The sequence below is a fragment of the Alosa alosa genome, chromosome 5 (assembly GCF_017589495.1).
Source record: "Alosa alosa isolate M-15738 ecotype Scorff River chromosome 5, AALO_Geno_1.1, whole genome shotgun sequence".
NCBI lineage: Eukaryota > Metazoa > Chordata > Actinopteri > Clupeiformes > Clupeidae > Alosa > Alosa alosa.
The window spans coordinates 25,996,595-26,004,094 of record NC_063193.1 but is presented as its reverse complement, the minus strand read 5'-3'; the positions used below and the strand labels follow the sequence as shown (position 1 = coordinate 26,004,094).

The following is a 7,500-nucleotide window of genomic DNA, read 5'->3' as shown; positions in this document are numbered from 1 at the left end:
GTGGTTTAAAAACTCCTGGATCTGTAAATATGAAACAAACCCATAGTTGTCTCAGACTGGGCTATAAATACATAGCCAGTCCAAACATGTGCTTTAGGGTGGATATGATTGTATAGTAAGTATATATATATATATATACTTATATATATATACTATATATAATCTAAAATGTTGTCGTTGTTGTAAAATGTTGGGATGGGGTCGTTTCCCGATCCCACCCCATCTCTCCCACTCACTTCTTCACTGTCCTACCTTAAAAAATATATAGATATAGTATATAAATATATACTTTAAACAACAAAAAATATATGCTGAGTGCTGAGTTTCTGACTACTGTCAGGGCATCTGCTTGTCTAAATGTTTCCAGATCTGGCAATCCATCCAGTTAGAACACGCCAGTACAAAAGCAGCATTTTTCAGGAGATTGGAGTAGAAAGTGAAATGGGTTAAAGGACACAAATTCAAATGTGGTGTAAATCACACAGCTGAACGGTGGGAAAGAGAGGGCTGAGATCCCCTGGGCTGATCTAGACATGGAGAGACATCTGAGCATGTGTTTTGTGGCTAAAAGATGTGAAGGTGCATGAGGTGAGTGAGTGTGTGTGTGTGTGTGTGTGTGTGTGTGTGTGTGTGTGTGTGTGTGTGTCTGTGTGTGTGTGTGTGTGTGTGTGTGTGTAATGTGTGTGTGTGTGTGTGTGTGTGTGTGTGTGTGTGTGTGTGTGTGTGTGTGTTGTGTGTGTGTGTGTGTGTGTGTGTGTGTGTGTGTGTGTGTGTGTGTGCGTGTGTGTGTGTGAGTGACTTGCAATATGTGTATGTGTGTGTTTGTGTGTGTGCGCACATGTGTGTGTCTGCTGCATACAATATTTGTGTGTGTGTGTGCATGTATGACATTCGCCCAACTGGCACAGTGGCTCTTTGGCACAGACGTTATAAATGGCACCAGAAGCGCCCGGGTGCCGCAATCTCAAATCGAATCTGCTGGTTAATCTAATACATCCGTGACAACCTCCATGCCCGTCCAACGGGTCACCACCCTCTCTCTGGCACTACATCGGCTCGTTTACCACGTCTGACCGCTAGCGCTGGGCGAGGACATTTGTTATTTCCAACACTGTACAGCTATCTCTATAGAGCCCGAGTTCTCTCAAAAAGATTTGTAAATGCGCGTGCCATAATCATGGTACAAACGGTCATGCTTTTACAAACGTTTATGAGGCAAATCTGGCTCATTATCTGCCTGCATGGCCAGTGCAGAGTAAAGAGCAGTTACACAGAGGGAGATAGAGAGAGAAGAGAGGAGGAGAGAGGCCGAGGAAATGCGACAAGCAAAAGAAAATCTGTTGTTGTACATATTAAGGCCTATTCACACCAAGAACGATAACGATAACGATAACTATAACCATAACGATAAAAGCGTTCACACTGAACAACGATAAACAAAGTCTCTCCTTGTGTTAATGAATGTGACGGTTAAAATTCGATGGGTTCTGATTGGCTATTAGCTTTTTATCGTTCTGAAAATCGCTCTGAAAGTGATCCCCAACGATCCCCCAACGATCGTTCTTCATGTTGTTATCGTTATAGTTTATGTGTTAACGTAGTCATTCATATTAACGAGAACGATTTATTTATAGTTATCGGTATCGTTATGGTTCTTGGTGTGAATGGGCCTTTACAATCAGAGACGGTTGATAAAGTATCTTTGTTACATCTCATCACCAAACAAAAGTAAACATACACATACACGGTGACTACGGCAACACTCCAGAATGTAGAACTTTTGGAGTTCTAGTGGGTGAATCAGAGTAGGTGACCATTTTTGTGCCCTTTCAAATTTTGTCCTGCAACACGCCTAGCAAACACAAATCTAGTCTCTTTTACGCTATGTTTTGCAGGGCGTCTGTACTATAAAATAGCATCGAGGAAGTGAAGAGGTGTGGTAAAGAAATAAGTAAACGATAGAAAGATGGACATATATGCAGAGAGAGAGACAGAAAGGAGTTAACGGGAGAGAGAGAGAGAGAGAGAGAGAGAGAGAGAGAGAGAGAGAGAGAGAGCTGGAGCAGGTTGTTTATGTTGCTGCTTTTTGGAGCCTAGGCCGTTTTTTTTTTTTTTTACAGTGTATTCAGGGCGGAGGCAGATAGCAGATGGTGAGGTGATGTTTGCTGGATGCGACAAAACATGTTTTAGCTTAGAAACCGTGTAACATCGCTTAAAGCACCTTTAACATGAAATATGTCCCTGAGCTTGTATGGACCCCTAAAAGCCAGTCATACATCACTTATGACAGCAATGGATGACACATCACACACATCACCAAGTTAATAGCAGTCAGAACTGTGTAAACATTACTGGTGTGAAATGAGACCAGAGAGTCCGGGGAGAGAGAGAAAGACATGGATAGAAAGAGAGAAAGAGAAAGAAAGAAAGAAAGAGAAAGAGAGAGAAAGATGACAGAGGAAAGAGAGAGCCTCAGAGAGAGAGAGAGAGAGAGAGCCTCAGAGAGAGAGAGAGAGAGAGAGCCTCAGAGAGAGAGAGAGAGAGAGAGAGCCTCAGAGGGAGAGAGAGAGAGCCTCAGAGAGAGAGAGAGAGAGAGAGAGCCTCAGAGAGAGAGAGAGAGAGAGAGAGAGCCTCAGAGAGAGAGAGAGAGAGAGAGAGAGAGAGAGAGAGAGAGAGAGAGAGAGAGAGAGAGAGAGAGAGAGAGAGAGAGAGAGAGAGAGAGAGAGAGCCTCAGAGAGAGAGAGAGAGAGCCTCAGAGAGAGAGAGAGAGAGAGAGAGAGAGAGAGAGCCTCAGAGCCTCAGAGCCTCAGAGAGAGAGAGAGAGAGAGAGAGCCTCAGAGGGCTTCTTATTGTTTTCCTCCTCATTCATAAAACTCACTGATTAATTTCACCAGTTTGTTATTCAACTTTCAAACAGAGACATGATAAACTCAGATCAAACAAACAACAGTCAGCACAGCAAGGTCACCAACAAAGGACGGTCGCCAAGGATGGCTACTCACAACAAATAAACAAACAAACAAACAAACAAACAAACCACAAACTCCCCACAAACAAACCAGACAGTGTCACTGGCCACAATCTGTCCAAAAACCACAGCAAAACAAACAATTATAAACAAACAAACAAACAAACAAACATACACACAAACAAGCAAAGAGAGACACCAGAGAGGAGCCAGAGAGACGATGAGTCAGTCAGCTCTTTTCAGGAGGCTGTGGAGGGTGGAGTGAGGGAGCGGTTGGTGGAGGGTGTGTGTGTGTGTGTGTGTGTGTGTGTGTGTGTGTGTGTGTGTGTGTGTGTGTGTGTGTGGCGGGGGGCGGGGGGATTGGAGGGGTTGTCCGCAGGCTCCTGGCGCAGGGCGTTAATTGGCCGCGTGGGTCAGAAGGCGCTTATCTGGTCCACATGGTACATGAGAGACACACTGAGTGCCACCCTGGTATGGCAGAGGCCCCTGACAAGGGCATCGCCAAGCCTGGCAGTGCCCATCTCTTTGTGCCTCAGAGACCTCCACAACTCCCCCCTCCCCTCCTCCCTTCTCATATAGTCTGGCTGGTATTGGCTTTGGCAGACTATTAGAGGGATGAGGGTCCCCAGTGTTTGGATGTGCAACACAAGCGAAAACACACAAACACACACACACACACACACACACACACACACACACACACACCACACCCCAAACACACACACACACACACACACACACACACACACACACACACACACAACAGAGCAAACTCAATACAGCCTGCTTCACTGCCCATGGCTTAGTGCCCACTGGCAACACGACTGGCAGTGATGTTGCCTCTGCAAGGTCACGCCTGTTACTAACGATAAACAGGACAGGGAGTACAAGAGGAGAGAGGGAGGAGAGAAGATAGAGGAGGGCGGGTGAGAAGAGAGGAGAAGAGGAGGAGGAGAGGAAGAGAGGCGAGGAGAAGAGTGAAGCTGAGTATATGTCATCTCATGACATTCTTTCTAAGCCCAAGGTGGCCATAATAAAAGCCGTATTGGTTTTTTTCTGCAGGCTATTGACATTTCATCATTGAATTTTCAGAATGTTCCTTTCAATATTTCATGTTTGAAACATAACATACATGAATGATTAATGTCATGCAGAGTGCATTTTGTTTGTATTCCTTTACATGTGAAGCTTGCCACTTGCCAACAGTCAGCCAAACTTTTTAAATAATCAATCATGAATTACAGTTTTTCTCGATTGCTTTTACCTGCTTAAGTAAACTAGAACCCACTTGATCTTCATGACTACATTCTTTGCACAGCAGAAGTCATCTCTTGCGAATGTGTTCACACATTTTCATTGGGTTCACACATTTCTCACACCCTTTTGCAAAACAGTTAACACAGGTGTCATTCAAAAGCCCTAAACTCTATTGGTTTTCCCATGCTAAACAAAGGAAAACATCTTTTTCACAGGTGGTATAGATTCCATGCATAAGTCTGAATCTCTGATACACCTGCGTGAAACTCCTTTGCACAATTCTTCAATCAGCAATCATTCATTATACATAAGAGATGTCTGTTCTGTGTTGCTATTTGCAAGTATGGATCTAATGCACATTTGACAAAGTATTGTATTGCCTATTTGGTGGAGAAAACCGTACAAAAGGTCTTTACTGTAGGTTTATTTTGATGAAAGTTGTAGTTGAAGGAAATGTACAGTATCATGCTATAGTGTTTTGCTGTATGTCTTACATGTCAATGGCAGTTACATCTTGGGAGGAATGAATAAATTATTTTTTTTTATTCAGTACATTTTGTCTTTTCACAGTTTTTTTCTGATACCAGAAAAAATGAGAAAGTAATGGAACAGACATAGCAAAAATGCTCATTTTGAGAACTAGATTTTCATTTTGTTGTCAAGTGTGTAATGATTGATTAAAGACTGTTTTTTGAATTGGCAACAAGTTGTAGTGTTTGAAGGCAAGATTTGCTTTAAGCTGCATGTTTTAAGTGTTTTGAGAGAGTAACAGCCTTTTGCAAGCAAAATGTGTCATTTTGTCCAGAGTGCTTTTGTTCAGACCCGAGTGTTAACTGTTTTGAGAATGTGATGTCACAGTTGACACAGGTATCAAAACGATACAGAAAAACTGTAATTGGAAACTATGAAAAAATAGACCACACTAGAAGAAAATTGATGAAACAATATATAAAATAAAACCTACATTACCAAAAACCACCAGAGAAGCCACTAAAACTCACTCTTAGTGACACCATCACACACACACACACACACACACACACACACACACACACACACACACACACACACACACACACACACACACACACACACACACACACACACACTTCACTGTTCCCAATCGCACACACGGTATCCCAGAAGCCCCTGAGAGCCATTACCATCAGAATAAAACCAGACAGTTCCCATCACAACACCTGCAGCGACAGCCAAAGCCCAGCATCAGCATCAGCATCAGCATCAGCAGCCAGCCTCTGAGGAAGACTGCTACCTACTGTCACACACATGGACAGGGCCAACTGGCACCAGCACTACAGGATGCCACACGATGATGAGGAAGGGATGAACATGTTGTTATGTAAGCAGTGAGTGAGTGAGCGAGTGAGTGAGTGAGTGAGTGAGTGAGTGAGTGAGTGAGTTAATAACTAAGTGAGTGAGTGAGTGAGTGAGTTAATAACTAAGTGGGTGAGGAGTGAGTGAGTGAGTGAGTGAGTGAGTGAGTGAGTTAATAACTAAGTGAGTGAGTGAGTGAGCGAGTGAGTGAGTGAGTTAATAACTAAGTGAGTGAGTGAGTGAGTGAGTTAATAACTAAGTGGGTGAGCGAGTGAGTGAGTGAGTGAGTGAGTGAGTGAGTTAATAAGTAAGTGAGTGAGCGAGTGAGCGAGTGAGTGAGTGAGTGAGTGAATAACTAAGTGGGTGAGTGAGTGAGTGAGCGAGTGAAGGAGTGATAACCAAGTGAGTGAATAACCAAGTGGGTGAGTGAGTGAGTAACTAAGTGAGGAAGTGAGTGAGGAGGAGAATAACTAAGTGAGTGAGTGAGTGAGTGAGCAAGTGAAGAAAGTGACAGAGTGAATAAACAAGGGAAAATGAGTGAACAAATGAGTGAATAACTAAGTGGGGTGAGCAAGCAAGTGGAGTGACAGAGAGTAAATGTGGAGGAGTGGGAGTGAATAGTAAGTAAGGAGTGAGTGAATGTATAACTAAGTGAGTGGGTGAGTAAAGTGAGTTAATAATAAAGTGGGTGAGTGAGTTAACTAAAATGAGTGAGTGAGCAAGTGAGCTGGGGAGGAGTGAACAAGTGAGTGAGTGAATGAGGGTGAGTGAATAACTGGGTGTGTAAGTGAGTGAGAGAGGGTGTGAGGGTGAAATAAGGGGAGTGAGTGAGGGAGTGAGGGTGTGAATAACTGGGTGAGTGAGTGAGAGAGTGTGTGAGTGAGTGAGTGAGGGAGTGAGGGTGTGAATAACTGGGTGAGTGAATGAGTGAGTGAGTGAGTGAGGGAGTGAATAACTAAGTGAGTGGGTGAGTGAGTGAGAGTGAGTGAGTGAATAACTGAGTGAGTGGGGGAGTGAATACGTGAGTGAAGGGCATATGATCATGGTGGGGGAAAGGGGTGCACTCTAATAATAATAATAATAATAATAATAATAATAATAATAATAATAATAAGCTTTATTTGTATAGCACCTTTCATACACATAATGTAGCTTTACATTTGGAACATTTAACACAATAATTGAGAAAATACTACTAATAATAATAATAATACAAATACTACTACTACTACTACTACTACTAATAATAATAATAATAATAATAATAATAATAATAAATTTTGAGTTGTTGCGGTAGTATATATTATATATATTGCTAAATGCTTAGGCCCCGTTGCTGTGGCAGTTAGCCTTAGTATGTTCTTAGTATTTCTTGTGATTATATGAATTTAAGGAACACAACAACCGGAAAAAACTGGCAGCCTTAACCCTTAACCCCCTACAAGCACGCCATATGGCAACAGTGACAAGAAAAAACTCCCATATTCCTGGAAGAAACCTTGTGCAGAACCCCACTTAATAGGGGGAGCCCATCTGCTTCTGGCTGGCTGCAGCTCTAATAGCAGCAGTCAAATGTAGGACAGTCCGAAAAAGTAGTCTATAAGATGAGTTAACTAAAAGCTCTCATATGAGAAGATGAGAGAGGGATGGTGTTGAGTGAGAGAGTGAAAGAGGCAGACATGAAGAGAGTTAGAAAAGGAGAGAAGAAGAAACAATGGCAGAGAAAGAGAGAGTGAGTAAACAAGTGAGAGAGAGAGGGAGAGAGAGAGAGAGAGCAGAAAAACAGAGAGAAGGATAGATGAAAATAAAACTATAGCTACTATAGAGAGAGGGGGAGAGAGAGAGAGAGAGAGAGAGCAGAAAAACAGAGAGAAGGATAGATGAAAATAAAACTATAGCTACTATAGAGAGAGGGACAGAGAGAGAGGAAGAAAAAGAGA

The 7,500-nt window shown here is 42.7% G+C and overlaps 1 protein-coding gene across 1 annotated transcript in view; it reads right to left on the bottom strand.

Annotated features, from left to right (window-relative positions):
• si:dkeyp-14d3.1 (transmembrane protein 132C) overlaps positions 1–7,500 on the bottom strand; it is a 309,004-nt gene that overhangs the window by 15,119 nt on the left and 286,385 nt on the right.